Genomic DNA, 22,665 nt, shown 5'->3' on the forward strand with positions numbered 1-22,665 from the left:
CAGCCAGTGCAGCGAGCAGTAGGTGGGGCCCGGCTGGCACTGTTGTTTAGAGTGGAGGAGAGACACAGCCTGTGATAGGCAGCAGGACACTACAGGTGGACATCGGGCACTAAGGGATGGACGGGGCAGCCGAACACAGCGTGCTGCAGATCCAGGAGAAGTTGGAAGCCTAAGAGGAGACAGGTACAAGTACAGTAGTTGATGACACTGCCCATAAGGTCTGAGCAGGGAGCACGGCCCAGCTCAATGCCGTTAAAGAAAGGCTCACTGTTGAACTTTCATTGGGGGAGGGGGTGTGATGGCAGTACTCTGTGTACCATGTGTGTGTTGCTGCATAATGAATTGAGGGAGGCTGTGGAGGTAGCCATACCTTCTCCTCCCTCTCTACAATGAGCTCCAGCATCATAGCGCAGAGCAGGAGAGTGAACAAACCTTGAGCCTCTAAGCCTTGCACGTATACCTTGCAAGATGGGTACAACTGAAAGCACCAGCCCGATCTCAATGTGAACACATCTGATACCAAGAGGGTCATGTGTACCTTCTTCAGGCCCTGTTGATGTTTCCTATCTACATTTGATCCATGGCTACCCTGTTAGATTTTCTTGCTGATTCGCTTTCCTTCCGAGGGCACGCATGATCTCCTCGCCCTGCACATGCTTCTGTCCGACGGACAGTCCTGGTGATCATGTCTTCATGCCGAGGCCCTCATCCTGCTGTGACTGCTGATGACTTCCTGGACAATGATGCTGTTATCATCTCTCTCCATGCAGATGCTGCCCATGCTCAGTTACTCATCTCTTCTCTGTTGATGCCCTGGCCCCCTTAACCAAGCAGAATATTTATGGTGGAAACCAGGAAGTGAACTCTAGATGCCAATTTTACCTTGCAGCTGAATTAACTGCTCCTCTTTCACCAGATCTTCTGCTCCATATTCATGGTGACATGGTCATCCTTATAGGGGTGCAAGGTAGGCACCAGGATGGGGTGCACCTTCAGATCTTGAGCCCCCCCCTCCCTATTATTGAGTGAACCGTTCCTCTGGCAATACCAAAATGTGCCTCACAATTGCTCTACCATTTGTCTGGAGACCCCACCAACCCGCGCTCAACAGGCTCTAGCGACCATCTTGGTTTGCACATAGTATTCTGCTGCCCAAGGCCTTGGTTTCCTTCTTGCACATGCTGTCTTGCTGCAGAGAACTAGAGTGAGCACTTTGTGTTCAGGACCCAGATGAGCTCATCGTCTTTGCATGATCTGCTGCTGCACAAGCCCGTGTTCGTTTTGTACCCGTACTGTGCTCTTCCTGCACATCACCATAGTAACGTGGTGACCCACTACCTAATATCCTGTGTCACAGGCTTTGGTGAATTGCTCTTTGCACACAGGTCTATGTTGACCTGCTTCTCTTCCACATGATCTCTTGCTGCACAAGGCACTAGTGATGCCCCTTTCTGATCATCATCTCTTGTTGGGCGCTGTCTCAGTGTAGGTTTTCATACCTTCTCCTGACGTGACCTGCTGCTTTTCCTCATTCCACTGGTGCACTTCTCTGCTCTCACATGATCGCTTGCTTCATGGAGCAACCACGCAGCAAGCCCCGGGAACCACAGCTGAAGGGGACTACCTGTTTTTCAAGCATGATGACTACTGTGTTAAATGAACTGTATTTGAATTTCGCTTGTAAATGCTTTTGTGGTGTTTTAGTGGAGTCCAAGTGTTTACTGTAATTTATTGGATCAGCCCTGAGGAAGCCTCGATTAAGTTGCCTTTTGGGTCTGAAACGTTAATTTGCTGTTGATTAAGAACAAGACCTAATTAGGCTAAAGTTCAGTAAGTAACTGGACATTGTAATGTATCTGGATGAGAACAAGTGTCAACCAGTGAGGATTTTAGTCTCTAGTTCTTCTTTTAAATTCAGAATTTGCTATCTTTTGTAAAATATCTAATTTGCACCTCCAATGCACTTTACTTACTGAGCAGCGAGATGTTTCTCAGGGATATTGCCGCTGCACTGCAACAAGATATATCTCCTCAACCATATATACTGCCTTGTAAAATAATATATATAAATAAAATATGAGCAGCTTTTTGTCATGTAAGACTTTGCTGACCCGTTGGAAGTTCTTACAGATGGTGGGGACTCCAGCTCCATTAGATAAGATTGTGTTTTGAATGATTGCCCTCGGAACCATGTGAGCCTTGGGTATAATTAATACCTTGATCCTGTTTGGGTCACAGGGTTGCCTGTTGTGCTATACTGAGTGATGCAAAGGTTGGACCCGGTGTTTGATCGAAGCAAGACCCTGAGACCTTCCTTGTGTGGGCACCTGCACAACACACTGCGTCTATAAGGGATTTATGGAAGCTTCTGGCATCCTGTTTTACAAAAACAGTACAAGTAAATGATACAGTATCTGCCTTTTAAATAATCCCCTCATCCACTGAGTCGTAAAGTGCTTATTACTAGGCGGAACATAAAAACACTTGACATTTATATTTTACTGGAACTGCTGCAGCATTTACTCTCTGGCAAAGGTTCAGAGGCTCTGCTCCAGCCAGCTTCCTCTGCAGCTCCGATGACCTCCCTGCGGCTCCTCGCTGCCCGCACAACATTTTGCACCATTTTGTTTTTGTTTATCTGATTAGAGTGACCCATGAATTCATTTTAGTACAATCATCAGCTCTGTCTTTGCTCTTGCACTATGATAACATCATAGAGGATAACTCAATAGTTCCTCAAAATCATGCATAGATATGGGCGATATACAAAGACCACCAGACTGGCTTGATATGTCAACTGCCTGCCTACTACAACCGTGCTGACCATGCATAGGGGGGCATTTAGAACTGGTGCGCAGTCTGGCTCTCTGCCACGGGGACAAAGCTCATGGCCTCCGCCACTCTGGCGCGGACTGTCCAACCTTCTAAAGATCCCCACCTACCTGGCTGGGATTTCTGTGCCGTGAGGGCAGCCGTGGCAGCAGCCGCCCTTTCAGAGCACTGCAGGCTTGCTGAGCAGGCACCATTTTTTTTTGTGTCGAAATTTTTTATTGAAAACACTTGTAATAAATACATATATAAAGATATATAATTGCAAATAACATTTTAAGCATATAGAATATCATTTTCACATAAAACGTAGAAAATTAGAAATTTACATAAAGCATCTTATATGATATAAAGAGTAAGTTTATAAGTACACTTATTTTAATATGCAAGTATCATTGACATATTTATAAAGATATAGCAAAGAGGGTAAAGTGGGTTGAGAATTGAAAGATATAAGGGAAATTAATAAGCAGGCACCATTTTTAAAGCTCCCACTTGTCAGACTTCTTTGTACTGAGAAAATAAACTGTCAAAGCTGGAGTTTGTTGTCTCAATACAAAACAGAGATAGCCTGAGATGCAGGGAGCTTTCTCCCTGCATGCGGGGGGCCATTTTACATTGTCCCCATCTCTATCTACCGTGCCTCAGCAGGAAACATGAGTGATGGTTGCCCCGCCCTCGAAAGAGTGGGACGGCTGTCATTGTGACTTGGTGTCCCCTTGACAGATGGGCTGCCAGGTCAGAGGTATACGTCAGCATTGACGTCCTAGATTGACATCAGCATTGCCGATGGAGGTATACATCCCCATTGCCGGCTGAGGCTCAGCCAGTGTCAACAGGGCCCTTCCGCCTACTCTAATAGAGGCGAGGAGCAGGGTAACGGCGAGTTTGGTGTGGCGAAAGCACGGCAGAATTATGGTGGGTGTTTCTCGAATTGAAGCCCTTAGTTTCACATCTACCCCTATTCTTACCTTCACCCATAACACTTGTTTTCATGTCCCTAGCAGATGGAAGAAAGGGGTCGTCAGACCCCTTTTAAAGAAGGCAGACCTGGGCCATACATTCACGACCGATCCTTATTGAGAATATGGGCATTCTTCTCAAAGGAATCTCAGAGAATTTGTAACAAATATTGCATTTTATAATGCACATTGCACATACAGGATTTGGAAACAACATTAATATTTTATTAGATTTGACACTGTATGTGCTGGTGGCTTCAATCAATCAGGGAAATTGTAAGTGTGCCACTCACCCATGAGGGTCTCAAGGCACTGGGGTTGGGGGAGAAGCAGCTCCGGTCAGTTAAGGAGCCAGGTCTTGAGGGTCTTCCTGAAGATGTGCAGGGTGGGGCGCGCCTGATGTTGATCGGCAACTCGTTCCAGGTCTTGGCCGTGATGCAGGAGAAGGTTCTTCCACCTTTTCTTTCTCTGCGGATGCGCGGGTGTCCGGCGAGGGTGAGGTCGGCGGATTGGAGGTTTCTCTTGGGTATGTGAAAGGAGATTCTGTCATTGAGATATTGGGGTCTGGTGTTGTGGAGGCATTTGTTGGCATGGGTGAGTATCTTGAAGGTTACTCTTTTCTTGAAGGGGAGCCAGTGGAGGTTATGCAGGGGCTGGGTGAGGACGAGTCTGGCTGCGCTGTTCTGTATGGTCTGGAGTTTGCAGAGCAGAGACTCGTTGATCCCGTTGTAGAGGGCGTTTCCATAGTCCATTCTGCTGGTTATGAGTGCGTGGGTGACAGTCTTCCTTGATTCAGGGGGGATCCATTTGAAGGTCTTTCGGAGATTGCAGAGGGTGTTGAAGAAGGTGGAGGCGACGGCGTTGACCTGTCAGGTCATGGATAGGGAGGAGTCGAGCATGATGCTGAGGTTTTGGGCATCATCCATGGAGGTGAGTGGGCTGCCGAGGGCAGTGGGTCACCTGAAGTTGTCCCATGCCAAGGGGGAGGGCCTGAGGATAAGGACCTCTGTCTTCTCTGAGTTGAACTTCAGGCCGCTGCTTCTTATCCAGGATGTGACGTCTTTCTTTCCTTCCTGGAAGTTGAGTCTGGTGGTGATGGGGTCCTTGGTGAGGGAGTGGATGAGCTAGGTGTCGTCAGCGTAGGATACTATGCTGAGTCAGTGCTGTCTGACAATGGCAGTGAAGGGGGCCATGTAGATGTTGAAGAATGTGGGGCTGATCCTTGGGGTACTCCGCAGTTGTTTCCGTGGGTTCGGAGAAGAAGGGTAGAAGTCTGATTCTTTGGGTTCTGCTGGTGAGGAAGGAGCGGAGCCAGTCAAGGGCAGTTCCCTGTATGCCAGCTTCGTGGAGTCTGGCGGTGAGTGTGCGGTGGAAGATGGTGTCAAATGCTGCAGAGAGGTCGAGTAGGATCAGGGCTGTGGTGTGTCCTTGGTCGAGGAGGGTGCGGATGTCGTCTGTGGCGGCAAGTAGATCGGTCTCTGTGCTGTGGTTGCTGTGGAATCTGGATTGGGAGGGGTCCAGGATGGAGTTTTCTTTGATGAATTTCATTAGTTGGATGTTGACGGTCTTCTCAGTGACTTTTGCCAAGAAGGGGAGGAGGGAGATCGGTAGTTCTTGAGGTCCGTGGGATCTGGTGAGGGCTTCTTGAGTAGGGGTCTGACTTCTGTACGTTTCCAGTCTTCGGGAAAAATGCCAGTTTTGAAGGTGGAGTTGATGGTGCATTGTAGTTCTGGAGCGATGGAAGCAGCGGCTCTGTGGAAGATGTGTTGTGGGGGGCAGGGGTCTGTTGGGGCTCCTGAGTGGATGCCTTTCATGGTCGATACGGTGTTTTCAGTGGTGACTGGGGCCCAGGAGGATATGGTGGGCTGGCTGGCTGGCGTTGCTGGAGGATGGAGTGGTTTCGGAGTCAGATGTCTGGTCCTTGAAGTTGTCTTAAAGGCCTTTGATCAATTCAATTGCTGGGGGGTTTGGTGAATTCCTAGGTGATGCTGAAGAGTTCCTTGGAGTTGCTGAAGTTGGCGAGGAACTTGTTCTGGATGAAGGTCCTTTTGGTGGATCTGATGCGTTGGTGGTATTCTGTCATGGCGTTCTTGTAGGTGGTGTGGTCTTCTGAAGATTTGCTGTTTCTCCAGTTCTTGAGACGTCTGCAGGTGCACCTGGATTCTTGGAGGTCGGCGGTGAACCAGGTGGCCTTCCAGGGGCGCTGTCTGTCAAGGTTACATAGGGGTGTGAGCTCGTCTGCGCAGTTGGAGATCTATCTGTGGAGTTCTTTGGCTGTGAGGTTGGCGTCGGTCGAGGTGGCGGGGCATCACGGTTGAGAGTGGAGTTGAGCTACTCCTCAGTGATTTTGCTCCACTTTCATTGTTGGGGGCAGGGTGCAGGTTTGGGCGCCGTGGGTTTGACGACGTGGAAGTGTACGCAGTGGTGGTCTGTCCATGGGGGTTCCGTGGTGTGGCTGAAGTGGATGTTGTTACCTCTTGTGAAGATAGGGTCAAGGGTGTGTCCTGCCCTGTTGGTGGGGATGGTGACGAGTTTTAGTTCAAGCTTCAGAGCGGAATTGAAAGCATGATTGTTGTTATTACACCATATTACTATCAAGATACACTGTTTCTGTTGGAGTGACCTCTTGGCACAACATTGCCCATTAGCCACACATTCCACACATTCTACACTTTCAGAGCTTGAAGGAATACCTGTATCCTTTGCACATGAGAACTCCATTTGTTGAAAATCATTTTAAGGCAACAACCTCTTTTGCTAGTTCTTTAGGCCTAATGACTTCCTGCAGAGATGCAGCTCAGTCATCTCATGTGAGAGCTACGCGATGTCGGGTGGTTGAGAGCTACCCGATGTCGGGTGGGAACAAGAACTATCTCATTTTGTATTACGAATAGCGCAAATTCCAGGCAGAATAATTAAAAAGGTGGTACTATTGCATTTCATGATTGCTACTCATTTATTCAGTCTCGGGAGGAGTGAAATATGCATTAGGAATCAAACCCAAGACTTGCCAGTCACACATCCCGAAATCAGGTGCATTAACCCACAAAGCTGAGTAGTTCTAGACCTGTCAGTGAGTGTGGCCTCAAACAAGCATATGTTGCAACGTCGCGGCAAGAAGACTGCAAACGTACTTTTTTGTGCTCAGTCTGACAGGGACATCTTTTTGAAGAAGAAATTAGATTTATTTCAAGAGCTCATTGGCATTTCACAGAAGGAATTTGTAGAGAATTAGTAAAATGTGTTGCCATCTTGAAATGACTTTACGAAAACTGGTTCTAGTGCGCCTTGTATTGATATCTGTAGAAAACGATTTTAGGTGTCAAATCACTCGATCCCCTCCTTTAAAGATCTCTATCAGTAGCCTACAAACATTGTAAAATCAACTAAAACATGCTTGCTGTCATTTTACTGGGTTTGACCAATATTTTCAAAATGCACAATTGATCACTCTATTTACTTATAATGGCTCTAAGGATAGCTCCGCCCCATTGTATGAAGTGTTAGCCCCGCCTCCACGGTGTGACCTGGTAGACACTCCCTGTCATTAGGAATTCGTGATATGGGAGCACAAGCTGTGTTCATGTTCTAGGAGGCCTCTCCACACAAGTTGCCAATTTTGCATTCATATAGTCCTAAAGCCATGTCTTAGAAAGAAGATGGCACCTGGGAGCCATACTGTGCCCGCCTGTGTCTACCTGTTCCCTTCCCACTATTAAGGCATATATGTGCAGCCTGACATTAGCAGAGAGCAGGGGGCTGACCTCTCTTCTAGTGACTGTGACTTACAATTTAGGATTTGACAAGTTTACAGGTCTCCGTCTGGAGCCATCTTTTCCTAGAAATGCTACTTTTACTACAGCAGTTCTGAGGTAATGACGCTGTAAACAGGCCGGTGTGGCCATTTAAGGAGATAGATTGGGTCTTGGAGGCACTCTTATTAGAAAGTTCCCATTAAGTTATCTCAGGATAGACCTATAAAAGTGTCTGAAGACAGTAAAGCCTGCCTCCTGAGCCGGGATGGAAGCTGAGATGACGAGTTAACATTTTATTGTGGTCGCAGCTGCTTAATTCAGAAGAGTGTATCAAATAAATCATATTGATCGGATTGAAGGTTGTATAAAGCTGGTTGAATGACATCACTTTCAGTCGTGGATAGATTATTTGTATCCTTGCTTTAAAGTCCACCCCGTCTGTGCAATGAGACAGCGAGGCAGACGGCACGTTTGCGGTCAATGGCGTGAAACTGGTTAGGGTTTAATGAATGCCAATCCGATCGCGGGCTCATATGTATTGCTTGGTTTAGGTCCTGCTTGTCATTTCTTGGTCAGCTGGAATTTCCAGGCCTTGCTGTCCTTGGGGAAGATGTGTCCAGTTGGGTTAGAGTAATGTTAATGCTGCTGTTATTCAGAGCTGTAAAGATGGTGCCCGCCCCTACTGTAAGATTTAAAAAACTAAACTTTCGAGACCTACCCCCGACTGCCCTTGCCAACATGATTGAGGCTATAGGTTTGACAGATCTTTGGAGATGGTTACACCCGGAACGGCGAGACTATTCATTTTTCTCTGGTGCTGCCCACAAGGTGTACTCCAGACTGGACTATATCTTCATGGCTCGACACATGCTGGCTAGGGGGGATTTAGCCGAGTATAAAGCGAGGGGTTTATTAGATCACTCGCCTCTTGTGGTGAAAATAGGAAACCGGATACAAGGACAGGGGCACTGGCGGGTATCAGCGTGGGACCTGCAGAACTTGAAGGTACTGAAGGGCATACGAGCGGATGTTAAAGTCTGCTTAGCCGACAATGAGGGCTCGGTATCGTCACCAGTGACCTTCTGGGAGTCCATGAAGGCGGTCATGAGGGGTAGGGTCCAGGATCGGATTGCAGAAGAGAATAGGGAAATGCAGAGGGAATTGCATATGATGGAACGTCACATATTACAGTTAGAGAGAGACTATCTCATTGGTAAGGCACGGGGGACACTCCGTCAGTTACTCGACGTTCAACGGCAATATAGGGATCTCGCCACGAGAGAAGCCAAAAAACAGGCGATGGCGACGCTCCAACGTCTATATGACGTCGGAGACAAGTCGGGCAAGTTGCTGGCGTTGTTAAGTAGAAAGGAGAGGGACGCGAGGTGGATAGAGCAAGTGAGAGATGCGCTGGGGAACCTGGTGCGTTCCGATGCTCAGATTTCGGAGGCATTCGTGGCGCACTTTAGGGCATTTTATGCGGCACGGGACCTGGGCACGCAGGACGACGCACTGAAGTACATGGCAGATCTTGACCTACCAGTGCTCGCAGATGGGGACCTCAAAGAGCTGGAGGCTCCCCTCACGTTAGACGAGGTCAAAAAGGCGCTGACCAGGCTCCGGGTGGGGAAAGCGCCGGGCCCGAATGGGTTCCAGGCGGAATTCTTTAAAAAGACGGCGGACCTTCTGGCTCGCCATTTGCTGGCGCTCTTCGAGGGAGCGCAAGAAGAGGGGAGCCTCCCCCCGGACCTGCGACTGGCCACGATCATCCCGATCTGTAAGGAAGTGAGGCAGACGGAGGAGTACACCTCATATCGCCCGATCTCCCTTCTTAACACTGAAGTGAAACTATTGGCGATGGTGCTGGCCCTCAGGCTGCGGAGGGTGCTCCCGGGATTGGTTCACCTGGACCAGACGGGCTTTCTCCCAAGCAGAGCGATGAGACTTAATTTGCGGAGATTGCATAACTGGCTACAGGAGGTGAGCGGAAGGCAGGATCCCCACTGGTTTCTCTCACTGGACGCAGAGAAGGCATTCGATGCAGTGCATTGGCCCTTCCTGGAGGGGGTCCTGGGGCGAATGGGCTTCGGACCCGTCTTCCGCCAATGGATAAGACTACTGTATACGGATCCAAGAGCACGAGTGAGAGTAAATGGGGTCACCTCCAGGGATTTCCCTATCTGCAGGGGCACACGGCAGGGGTGCCCCTTGTCCCCCCAGCTTTTCACAATGACAATAGAGGTACTGGCGGCAATAGTCAGGCAACACCCAGGGATTAGGGGTTTTCGAAAGGGACCGCAGGATGAGATGGAGGAAAAAATATCCCTCTATGCGGATGATGTCCTTCTCTATGTTACCCACCCGGCCACGACGATCCCGATAATCTTTTGAGAGCTAGAGCGGTACGGAGCCCACTCGGGATACAGGGTTAACTGTCACAAGTCGGTATTGTACGACCCGAAGGGGCAAGAGCAGTGGCCGTGTCTTCCGGACAGGCTCCAGACAACGAAGGAAGGGTTTCATTATCTGGGTGTGTTTCTAACGCTTGACCAGAACGTCTCATATGACAGGAATGTAGGGAGGGTTTTCAAAACCTTCATAGAGGACGCGAACAGATGGCGACGGTTGCCGCTTACGATCCTGGGGCGCGCAGCCATGTTTAAGATGATGACGCTGCCCAGGTTCCTGTACGCGTTCCAAAATGAATACTATCCAGTTCCCAGAGGGGTCTTCCGGGAGATCGACTCAGAGGTCCGTAGCTTCCTTTGGTTAGGCAAGCAACCCAGGGTGGTGCTAAAGACCCTGCAGCGACACCAATATAGCGGGGGGATCTCACTTCCTAACGTTGAAGCCTACTACTGGGCGGAACACCTAGTGTCCATTAACGACTGGTTCCATGTCCCAGCCACGCACCCAACATATGCTTTAGAACGGTTCGCCATGAGCACACACTCATACAACCACTACCTATATGGTGGTAAAGGAACGGGACAGCTATTGACGGCAACTAGACTCACCCTGGCGATATGGCAAAGGGCGAACCGGGTGATTGGATGGGATAAGAAAGTTACTAGACAAACGCCTTTATGGCACTGCGCCTGGTTACCGGAACTGAATAAGTTGAAAGGGTTCAAACACTGGGACACCATTGGGATTTCGACAGTGGGGGACGTGCTAGTAAGAGGGGAACTGAAGTCGTTCTCGGTACTTAGGACGGAATTTGGCTTACTCCCCACGCAATACTACAAATATGCTCAGCTGAAGCATGCATGGAGGGCGGGAGGGCTGCAGACAGCCTCACTCCCGGAATACGCACCCTTGGAGGGGCGCCTATTGCAGGACCACATGATAGAGAAAGCGGTGTCCCTCACAAATCGGACCCTCATGTACAACATGCCCGACACTCTGGGGGCGCTTAGAGTGACCTGGGAGAAAGAAGTGGGTGAGATGGACGAAGTGGATTGGAACACAGTTCTCATGCATCCACGAGAAGTGGCGATTAAGTCTCGGCTGCGGCTGATACAATTTAATATCCTGCATAGGACCTACTTTGACAGAATACGGTTGTACAAAATGGGGAAGATAGGGGACACGACCTGTCTGCGATGCGCAAGGGAAGGGGGGGACTTTTATCACATACTCTGGAAGTGCCCACAGATTCAGACGTATTGGCGAGGGATCCTGGGGGAACTAGGTAAAGTGCTAGAGGTTCCATTGCAGGAAGATCCCAAACTGGTGTTACTGGGCATGACCAACGATGTAGATCTCACTCGCCCACTGCTGACCTTCTTGGTTCTGGCCCTAGTGGTAGCTAAAAGGGACGTGGTGAAATACTGGGGAGCGCCCGCGCCACCCAGACTGGAGGAATGGAGGAGGGGTCTCGACCTTTACATGGCAGCAGAAAGGGTTACATACAAGGCATGGGGATGTCCCAAGAAATGTAGCAGAGTGTGGTCTAGGTGGAGGAAATATCATGGCCTGGAGGGGGGTCCCTAGAAGGGTGGCTGAGAGGGGGTTCCTACACGGTCCAAGGAGGGCATGGATAGCCCAGAAGCATGGGCGGATACGAACATTAAGGACGATGGTGCAATGGTGCGGAGCAACTATTGAACTGGCTCCTCGTATGAAGGGGGAGGGGGGCGGTGGGAGACAAGCAAAATGGGTGTGATGACCAGTGATGACCTGTCTGTTTGGTTGTTCTTGTTTTGTGACAAGGAAAAAAATGCAAATAAAAAGAATACAAAAAAAATAAATAACTAAACTTTCAAAGTAGGGGATTTGTCAGCCGCAAACGATGAAACAAGAGACCACCATTATGAGAACCCCAGCATCATACATGTAACACCGTGCAACGGTCAAGGTGCAAGTAGGAAGCAAAGTCCACGCGCAGCCCCTTGTCCAGCAAGAGAGCACGTGATCTTTGCAAATTCGAATTTGGCCAGATGAAACTTCAGATCGCCTCCCTTCTTCGCATCTTTGTCAGAGTATATGATTGGGGCGGATTACTTGTACCCATTTTGCAGAGGATTACATCTGCATTACTGTATGGGGGATATCAATCAATCACACAATCAGGATTTGTAGAGCGGCTAAACAACCACGAGGGTAAGCAGGCGCTTTGTTCTTGCTGTGATCAGCCGAAGAGCCAGGTCTTGAGTCTGATCAATTTCCCTGTTTTGCAGAAATGGACTTAACAAGGAAGTTCTTTCCACAGCCTGTGTGTAAACAAGACTGCACATATTCTCAGTGATGCAATAACATTTTGAACCCTGCCGTGCCGAGCTTTGCTCAGTGCTGCTCTGCAGCTCCCACCACGAAGAAGCTGAATCCTGGCCCTTTATAATCTGGCCCTTTCCCGGAGAGTTTAGTGTCATACCCTTTTGCACTATTTTAAATCTTACAAGCCTAGAACTCACTCAGGCTCGGTCCTGTTTGCAAGAGCAGCACACAGCCGTGAGCATGAGAACATCACAACTAGCACCAGTCCAGCTCCTCTGTGATTATTTTTGAGGGGGAAACACAGCAGTATGTCACCTATTGATGCATTTGATAGAGCACGCTTGTGCTCTTTCATTTGTAGGGGTGCATTATAATCGTGGGTAGTTCGCTCCCACATATAATCCTTTGTCGTGTTAACATTTGATTATTAGGATGTGTAATGTAGTAACCTGTGAAGTGAAGTGATAGAGATGGGTCTGTATAACAAGAAGAAATTTTCATTGTAATCGTGTACTACATGAAGAGGTCTTGATGTTTTGATTTTACAAGTGACTAATGAGAAATTAATTTGCTGTAATGCGACGTATTGATTTGCACGTGCACAGTAATAATGTTCATGTATATGTGTCCTTAATGAAGTATGATATTGATTCTTATGTTATCCGATTTCTGTAGGCCTCATTGTGAGAAAGTGGGTTTCTGTTGCAGTAAACCCCCCTCTTTCTTTTTTTTGTTGCCAGACTACTGATGCTCTTTGACTTGATGTGCCCTGGGGCCCTGCCAATCAGGACCCCAGGGCCTGTGTTCCTTCCCTAAAAACTGTATTGAACCCTAAACCCAATTGGCATCTCTGGCCACATGTCATCCCCTGGTAAATGGTACCCTAGGTACCCAGGGCCCTGTGACCAGAGAAGACCCCTAAGGGCTGCAGCACTTATTGTGCCACTCTTAGAGGCCCTGTACCCTGACACACACACACACTACCTTTGCAGGCTGAGTGTCATGGTGCAGAACAAAACAGAGAGTCGACATGGCACACATCCCTGTGTGCCATGCCCACAAAACACACTGCCCTGGCATACCTCAGTCACCCTTCTAGCTGAGTGCCCTATGCCAGTGGTGTGGGTACAAGTACATGAGCCCTTTACCCCTACAGTACTCAGGTCCATTCCTGGGCACTGTAAGTGCAGTGCTGCCATTAAGAGTATATGGTGCTGGGAGGTCGTCATCACAAACTCCACAGCACCATGATGGCGGCACTGAAGACTGAGAAGTTTGATATCAAACTTCTCAGCACATTAAACTCACACTAATGCCAGTGTGGGATTTAATGTAAGATGCACGACTGAGGGCATCTTAGAGATGCCCCCTGAACCTAACCAACAACCAGCGTCCTGCCTGAGAGGCTGCCTAGGCTGCCACCCAGACATTTTGCTGGACCCCTGGGTAGAGAGCCATCCAGTCTCGTGGGTCTGCAACAATGCACATCCTGGGCGAGGTGCTTGGTCTCCTCCCCAAGGATGGGCAGGGGAAGCTTCATAGGCATGCCGCCTTTGTGAGCTTCTCCAGGCCACTTGCTGTACTCAGCAACTGGCCCCCACCGGTTCTGACCCCCCACTCTGGCGGGAAGATCGTCGGGAAAACCTAAGTGAGGAAAGGGGGTGTACCAGCCTCTGCCAACCCCACCCTTCAGGTGGGGGAGGCGAGGTGAAGCACAAGTCCCGGCTCTCGCCATCTTGAGGATGGGGAGCCCTACCCAATCAGGACTAGGCTCCTGCCCCCCTACCACTGGAGAGTGGCAGGCTACGGGGTGTACCCACCCCAGAGAAGGGACCCATTGGACCCTGACCTCTACCTACCTGTAACGCCCCTAAATTTAGTATTTTGGGGCACCCTGGACCTTTCTTCCTGAGATTCCGAAACAAGCAAGAAGAACAAGAAGAAAGTAGACCTGCCGTGCAGCTGCTAACAAGAGGAAGACACCAACTGACTTGGCCCCAGCCCTACAGGCCTGTCGACCCTCGAACCTGCCCCTGCTAAAACCCGGCATCTCCAGTGGTCAGTGTTAGACCCGGCCCTCGTAACATAGTCAGACCTGACCCCTGCACCTCACACCAGCCCCGAGCCCCTGGCCTGGCCGATCCTTCCCACCAGAACACACACACCCGACCCGGACTTCCCCCGTCCGTAGGCCTTCCTCCTTCGGCCACCCCGGGCCCGCGTGCCCACTTCATGCACCAAGATGGCCGCCCGGCCCCAGCGCGACCCTAGCCTACAGGCGCCACTCCGGCTGGAGGACATCGCGCTCCCCTTGGGATGAGAGAGGGAGGAGCAGTTTCCATCACACCTCTGCGCTTCCCTGGGAAGGTGGGTTTCGATCGACCCGCCGGCCTCCCCGAGGGCTGGCTCCACGCCTGCTGGGTGTCTGGGGCCCCTCCCGACCCGGCCCTGAAAGGATCAAAGGACAATGGCAGGAAACCCCCAACAAGCGACCCCCAGGTGACAAGACCCCTGCCTGCACAGACTCCGGACATCAAAGAGGAGTCGCCCTATAACAAGGGGTGCCCTGGGACTGTCCGGCAGATTCGCCTTGGAAACACCTGAGCCCTGCTGAGTGACTTGCGGCTCCCTGAAAGATCGTAAGACCTCCGAACTTGTGCTTGAGCCCTGCTGAGTGACTCGCGGCTCCCTGAAGATCGTAAGACCTCAGAACTTGTGCTTGAGCCCTGCTGAGTGACTCGCGGCTCCCTGAAGATCGTAAGACCTCCGAACTTGTGCTTGAGCCCTGCTGAGTGACTCGCGGCTCCCTGAAGATCGTAAGACCTCCGAACTTGTACTCGAGCCTGCTGAGTATCTCGCAGCGCCCCCAGACTCCCTTGGTCCCGCCGGACCCCACGACGACAAGCGTAACCCCCAGCTCGAGGATTGTGAGCTGTGCGCCGGATACGCTCCTGCATTTGATCCATTCCCCCAAAGACTGTCCCGCTACCTCCTAACACCCCTCCAAGACTTTGTGAGCCCGCGCTCTACTTGTATATATATTGCCTTGCTGATCATAAAGATCTTACCACTCCGATCTGATAAAGATTTGCTCTTAAGAACTCTCGGTGTGGTGTCTCTTTGTCGTGTGGTGCCGAGTGTACGATCCTAGATACGAGATTCCTCCCCTGAGGAGTCTCCCGCCAGTGCCCGGCTACGATACCTCGAGGGTTGGTCTCAGGACAGTCAGGGCCCCCTCCGGGCCCCTCTGAGGTCGCCTTCTAACATTGGTGGCAAGCGACGGGATTCGGGCCCATAATCTAGAGATCGTACCGTGAACGGCTGATGCACTACCGACAAAGATGGCAGAAGGAAACACCGTGGTTCTCGTAGAAGACGACGCCAGTACCGTGTTCCAGGTGGAACAGCTGGAAGAGTACACTCACAGGGAACTAAAGCAATTCTGTAAGGAACTCAGAATCGCTACCACTGGTCTCAACACCAAAGAAGATATGCAAAAGGCACTGAAAGCTTGGGTGGATTCGGGAGCCCCCCGCCCAGAAGGAGCGGTGGAGCCCCACGACGAAGCAGGACACTCCCAAGGAGAACGCAGCAGCAACCAGGTGCGAGGCTTCGTACCAGACGGGGGCCTATCGCCGGAGGAACTCGCAGACAGAGAAAAAAGTCGCCATCACGAGCTCGAATTAGCCAAACTCAAAATTGAGGGCGAGTTGAAATTAGCCGAGAAAAAGCTAGCAGTAGAACAGTTGCGAGTGCAAGGAGAACTGGAAGAGAAGAAACTCCAACGAGAACACGAGGGAAGGAGACTTCAACTAGAACATGAACGCAGTTTGAAGGAAATAGAACTGAAAGCAAGAAGCGAAGAAGCGCGGCCCCCGGGGAACCGGGAGGCGGCCGCCCCGACCGAACAGAAGGTCCACATCCCCAAGGATGTGGTCAAGGAATATTACAAGAATGATGACATTCAGCAGTGGTTTCGGGCCTACGAGGTCGCCATGACCTCCCACCGGGTCCCGCAGAAGGATTGGGGGGCTGGGTTATGGGGACGGTTCCTGAGCGAAGGAAGAGACACCCTGCTCGACCTACCCACCTCCATGCAGCCCTCATATGAACACATGAAAGTGGCCCTCTTCACAAGGTACGGCCTCACCCCGGAGATGTACCGCCAGCGGTTCCGGGACTGCCGGAAGATCCCGGGTACCACCTGGGTGGAATATGTGAATTTCTTCAGCCGTGCCTTCGATGGGTGGATCAAGGGCAGCAAGGTAACCACCCTGGAAGAACTAACTGACCTTATGTTATGGGAACACCTGGCTGCCAACTGCTTTGTGGAACTACGCCAGCATCTGCTCGACAGCAAGCTCACGGACCCGAGAAAGCTGGCTGTCGAGGCGGATCGCTGGACCAACACCCGGGTCTCCCGGGGCCCTGTAGGAGAGTACCCCCGAGCCAGTCAGGGACCACCCCGCCAGAGAGGGGGGGGAAACCAGGGAGGGCAGAGAGAGCCCCAGACTAGCCCCACGAAGTCCCAACCTCCGCCTTTCCCGGCACCCCCACCAGCTGTATCCGGCCCCCCCCTGAGACGGGGGCACCGGGTAACCATCACTTGTTTCCGATGCCAGAAGCCCGGGCATTACGCCAACGACCCTGAATGCCCCATGGCCCCATGCACCAACCAGGCAGCACCCCCCGCTAGACAGATAGCCAATGTAGCCCTGGGGGAGGAGGTTGAGGAGGCCGAGGAGTGGGAACCCGCCGCTATGGCCCTAGTGTCCTTAGGAGATAGAGAGATGGTCCCTGGGAGCCTCCTGCCCTCTAACACAAAGAAATATGGGCAGCTCGTCACGATCAATGGCCACCAAGTAGAAGCCCTCCGTGACACCGGGGCCAGCATCACCGGTGTCCTCAGCCATTTAGTCCACGAGGACCAGGTCCTCCCCAACGTATTTTGCCCTGTCATTTCAGCCGACAACACAGAAAGCCTATGTAAGGTAGCCCTGGTGCCTTTCGAGTGGGGAGGGGTGGTCGGTAAACTGAAGGTCGCAGTGAGAACATCCCAGCCCGTCGACTGTCTCCTGGGGGACGACCTGGAAAGTTCCCCCTGGGGGCAAGTTGAGCGCAAGACCCACCTAGGGATGATGGGCCTCCCTGAGTGGGTGTGCGCCACCACTCGATCCATGGCGACTCGACTGACCCCCCTGAGGGACGTCGACGACGCCCCGACCCCTGAAGATGGGATGGTCCCGGCCGAGGGCCCCCACATCCCCTCACCGGAAGAGTCGCTCGCCAGTGACGAACCACCGCCTTCCGACTCCACCCCAGACACCGAGTTAGGCGATCTGCCCGAATTAGCACAGTGGCGCCACGAAGGGGGCCCCTCCCGAGAGGAGTTCTGCCGAGAGCAGGCTACCTGTCCCTCCCTGGTCGGGCCCCAGCAACAGGCAGAGGCCCAGGCCGCAGGCCACCAGACGGGGACGCACCGGGTCTATTGGGAGAATGACCTTCTGTACAGCGAACAGAAGTCGGTGGAGCTAGGGACCGGCCGAGTGCTGGTGGTACCCCTACGCTTCCGAGACCTCCTCCTGGGCTTGGCTCACGACGTCCCCCTCGCAGGCCACTTGGGTCAGGACAAAACATACAGTCGCCTCGTGACTCACTTCTACTGGCCCAGAATGAAAGCGGATGTAGAAGCCCACTGCAAGTCCTGTCCCACGTGCCAGGCCAGTGGGAAGAGTGGAGGGAAGCGCAAGGCTCCCCTCCAGCCCTTCCCTGTCGTCAGTACCCCTTTTGAGCGGGTCGGGATCGACATTGTAGGACCTCTGGACCCCCAACTTCCCAGGGGCACCGGTTCATCCTCGTCTTGGTGGACCATGCCACTCGTTACCCTGAGGCCATCCCCCTGCGCACCGTCACGGCCCCCGTGGTGGGCCGGGCGCTGATGGGGATCTTCTCCCGCATGGGTTTTCCCCGCGAGGTCGTGAGCGATCGCGGTACCAACTTTATCTCCCGATACATGAGGTCCTTATGGCAACAGTGCGGGGTGTCCTACAAGTTCACCACCCCGTACCACCCCCAAGGAAACGGCCTGGTAGAGCGGTTTAACCGGACTCTGAAGGGGATGATCGCGGGCCTGGAAGAGCCCCTCCGGCGTAAGTGGGACCTCCTGCTCCCCTGCCTCCTATTCGCATACCGAGAAGTTCCCCAGAAATCCTTGGGTTTCAGCCCCTTCGAGCTACTCTACGGGCACCCCGTCAGGGGGCCTCTCAGCCTGGTCAAAGAAGAGTGGGAGGCGGCGCCCCGAGGCACCCCCCGAGACGTGTTCCGTTACGTCCTGACCCTCCGCAATCAGACTAGGAGGTTCCGGGAAATGGCAGAGGCCAATCTGGAGGCGAGTCAGGAGGAGATGAAGCGCTGGTACGACGAGAATGCCGCGCTAGTCGAGTTTCAGCCGGGCCAGCTGGTGTGGGTCATGGCCCCCGTGAAACCCTGCGCTCTCCAGGATAAATGGACTGGGCCCTTCAAAGTAGTTGAGCGAAAGAGCCCGGTCACGTACTTGGTAGACGTCCAGTCACCCCGGGACCCCCTCCGGGTCCTCCACGTGAACCGCCTCAAGCCCCAGTTTGTGCGGACAGAGCTGAGCCTCCTACTGGCCACTGACGACGGGTCCGAAGAAGAGTCGGATCCTCTCCCCGATCTTCTATGCACCAAGGAGAAGGACGGCTCCGTAGAAGGAGTGAACCTCTCCCCGTCTCTCACTCCCCAGCAACGTGAGGATTGCCGCCAGCTCCTAGGGCAGTTTCCGGACCTTTTCTCCCTGGTCCCCAAGGTCACCGACTGGTGTGTCCATGATGTGGATACCGGGGACAGCCCACCAGTGAGACACCGAGCCTACCGAGTCCCCGATCGGGTCCGGTCCTGTATCCAAGCCGAAGTCTCGAAAATGTTGACCCTAGGCGTGATCGAACCCTCAGACAGCCCCTGGGCCAGCCCCGTGGTCCTGGTCCCAAAAGCAGCCGCCCCCGGGGTCGCCCCGGAACTCCGCTTTTGCGTGGACTACCGGGGACTCAATGAGGTCACCCGAGCCGATGCCCACCCCATTCCCCGAGCCGACGAGCTCATTGTCCGGCTCGGAGCTGCACGGTTCCTCAGCACCTTCGATCTCACCTGCGGCTACTGGCAAATTGCGCTCAGAGAGGGAGCCAAGGAGCGGTCCGCCTTCTCCACCCCGGATGGGCACTATCGCTTTCGCGTAATGCCCTTCGGGATGAAAAATGCCCCGGCCACCTTCCAGCGACTGGTAAATAGAGTCCTGGCCGGGCTGGAAAAATTCAGCGCTGCATATCTCGACGATATCGCAGTTTTTAGTTCCGAATGGAGCGAGCACCTCCAACACCTCCGGAGGGTGCTAACCGCCCTACGCCAGGCGGGCCTCACCGTGAAAGCCAGCAAATGCCAGATTGGGCAAGGTTCGGTAACCTACCTGGGGCACCAGGTCGGAAGCGTGCAGGTCGCCCCTCTACAGCCGAAAATCGACGCCATCCTAGCCTGGGAACCTCCCACTACCCAAACAGAGGTCCGAGCCTTTCTGGGCCTCACGGGCTACTATCGGAGATTCATCCGGAATTACGGCAGCCTGGTCGGTCCCCTCACGGGGCTCACGTCCAAGAAGCAGCCCAAGAAGGTACAATGGTCCCCTGCCTGCCAAGAGGCGTTCAATGCCCTGAAAACGGCCATGTGTACGGCCCCCGTCCTCCAGGCCCCCGACTACTCCAAAGAGTTTGTGGTACAAACTGATGCCTCCGAGCATGGCATCGGGGCCGTCCTCTCCCAAGTAAATGACCAGGGTCTGGACCAGCCCGTGGCCTTCCTCAGCCGAAGGCTGTTGCCCCGGGAACAGAGATGGAGTACCATCGAGCGCGAGGCGTTCGCAGTAGTCTGGGCCCTCAAGAAACTACGCCCTTACCTGTTCGGCACCCATTTCAGGGTCCAGACCGACCATCGCCCCTTGCGATGGCTCATGCAGATGCGAGGAGAAAACCCCAAGCTTCTGCGGTGGTCAATCTCCCTCCAGGGGATGGATTTCACCGTGGAACATCGCCCTGGTACGGACCACGCCAACGCCGATGGCCTCTCCCGATTCTTCCGCCTCAGCGAAGAGAACCCCCAAGAAGATGGGTAGTTCTCTCCGGCTTTCAGCTGGGGGGGACGCGTGTTAGACCCGGCCCTCGTAACATAGTCAGACCTGACCCCTGCACCTCACACCAGCCCCGAGCCCCTGGCCTGGCCGATCCTTCCCACCAGAACACACACACCCGACCCGGACTTCCCCCGTCCGTAGGCCTTCCTCCTTCGGCCACCCCGGGCCCGCGTGCCCACTTCATGCACCAAGATGGCCGCCCGGCCCCAGCGCGACCCTAGCCTACAGGCGCCACTCCGGCTGGAGGACATCGCGCTCCCCTTGGGATGAGAGAGGGAGGAGCAGTTTCCATCACACCTCTGCGCTTCCCTGGGAAGGTGGGTTTCGATCGACCCGCCGGCCTCCCCGAGGGCTGGTTCCACGCCTGCTGGGTGTCTGGGGCTCCTCCCGACCCGGCCCTGAAAGGATCAAAGGACAATGGCAGGAAACCCCCAACAAGCGACCCCCAGGTGACAAGACCCCTGCCTGCACAGACTCCGGACATCAAAGAGGAGTCGCCCTATAACAAGGGGTGCCCTGGGACTGTCCGGCAGATTCGCCTTGGAAACACCTGAGCCCTGCTGAGTGACTCGCGGCTCCCTGAAAGATCGTAAGACCTCCGAACTTGTGCTTGAGCCCTGCTGAGTGACTCGCGGCTCCCTGAAGATCGTAAGACCTCCGAACTTGTGCTTGAGCCCTGCTGAGTGACTCGCGGATCCCTGAAGATCGTAAGACCTCCGAACTTGTGCTTGAGCCCTGCTGAGTGACTCGCGGCTCCCTGAAGATCGTAAGACCTCCGAACTTGTACTCGAGCCTGCTGAGTATCTCGCAGCGCCCCCAGGCTCCCTTGGTCCCGCCGGACCCCACGACGACAAGCGTAACCCCCAGCTCGAGGATTGTGAGCTGTGCGCCGGATACGCTCCTGCATTTGATCCATTCCCCCAAAGACTGTCCCGCTACCTCCTAACCCCCCTCCAAGACTTTGTGAGCCCGCGCTCTACTTGTATATATATTGCCTTGCTGATCATAAAGATCTTACCACTCCGATCTGATAAAGATTTGCTCTTAAGAACTCTCGGTGTGGTGTCTCTTTGTCGTGTGGTGCCGAGTGTACGATCCTAGATACGAGATTCCTTCCCTGAGGAGTCTCCCGCCAGTGCCCGGCTACGATACCTCGAGGGTTGGTCTCAGGACAGTCAGGGCCCCCTCCGGGCCCCTCTGAGGTCGCCTTCTAACAGTCAGCAACCTCGAAAACTCCGGAGGACCTGACTGCCTTGTGACTCTAAGAGACTGGGACTCCCACGAGCAGTGGTTCTACTCAAAGCAAGTAACAAACGCCTGGTGCCAGCCAGGAACCGCGACTCCTGCACACTCTGCACCCGCCGAGCCCGGCCTGTGCCTGAGTGGACAAAGACCACGAAGACGTCCCCCGGCGACTGTGACCAAGAATCAAGTACCTAAGCACCCTCCTCGACGCTCTTGACGACGCCTGCAGCCTCAGAACCAGGGACCCCTCCAACCGCGACCAGCAGAGCGTAAGATTTCCCGACGCCAAAAGGAACCCCTGCACCCGACGCCCTGCGGCTCCCTGTGCCCAACTCCTGGGTGCCTACCTATCCTACAGCTACCCAACTTACCTCTCGAAGTGGTGGTTGCACCTGAAGAATCTTCGTCCCCGAGCTTGCAACCTGTGTTCATCTGGTAGCTTCTCCATTGAAATACATTGAGTGCCCGAAGGCTCAAAAACACCTTGCACCCAGCTGCCAGAGTGCCCCTGGGAGTGCAACCTCTATCCTATTTTCCTTCCCCACTTGCCTTGAGTGAGTGACCAGGAGTCCAGCTCCCACAGCCGCGTGGCCTGCCTGCTAGCAGCCACCAATCAAAGGCTAACATTAGACCTAACTCTCTCTGCACCCGGCTGCCCCTGTGCCGCTGAGGGTGTAACAACTATACCTACCTGACCCTGGGAGACCCCTGAGTCTATGCCCAGAACCTTAACTCTGCCAGTCGAGTACTTATCTGAAAGCCGATAACTCACTTTTTCTCCATGGGGTAACATTGACTGGTTTCTCTTGGAATTTCTACCAAGTGTCGAGTTTTGAAACTTTAAAATATTCACCAAAAATCAGCCGAATAACGAAAACGAAATTACTCACCTGTTATCAGGAGAGATCCCAGTGCTGGATGTTGGTGCCCAGCCTTGACCCTGTAAATTAATCACAAC

The sequence above is a fragment of the Triturus cristatus genome, chromosome 6 (genome assembly GCF_964204655.1).
Source record: "Triturus cristatus chromosome 6, aTriCri1.1, whole genome shotgun sequence".
Classification (NCBI taxonomy): Eukaryota; Metazoa; Chordata; class Amphibia; order Caudata; family Salamandridae; genus Triturus; species Triturus cristatus.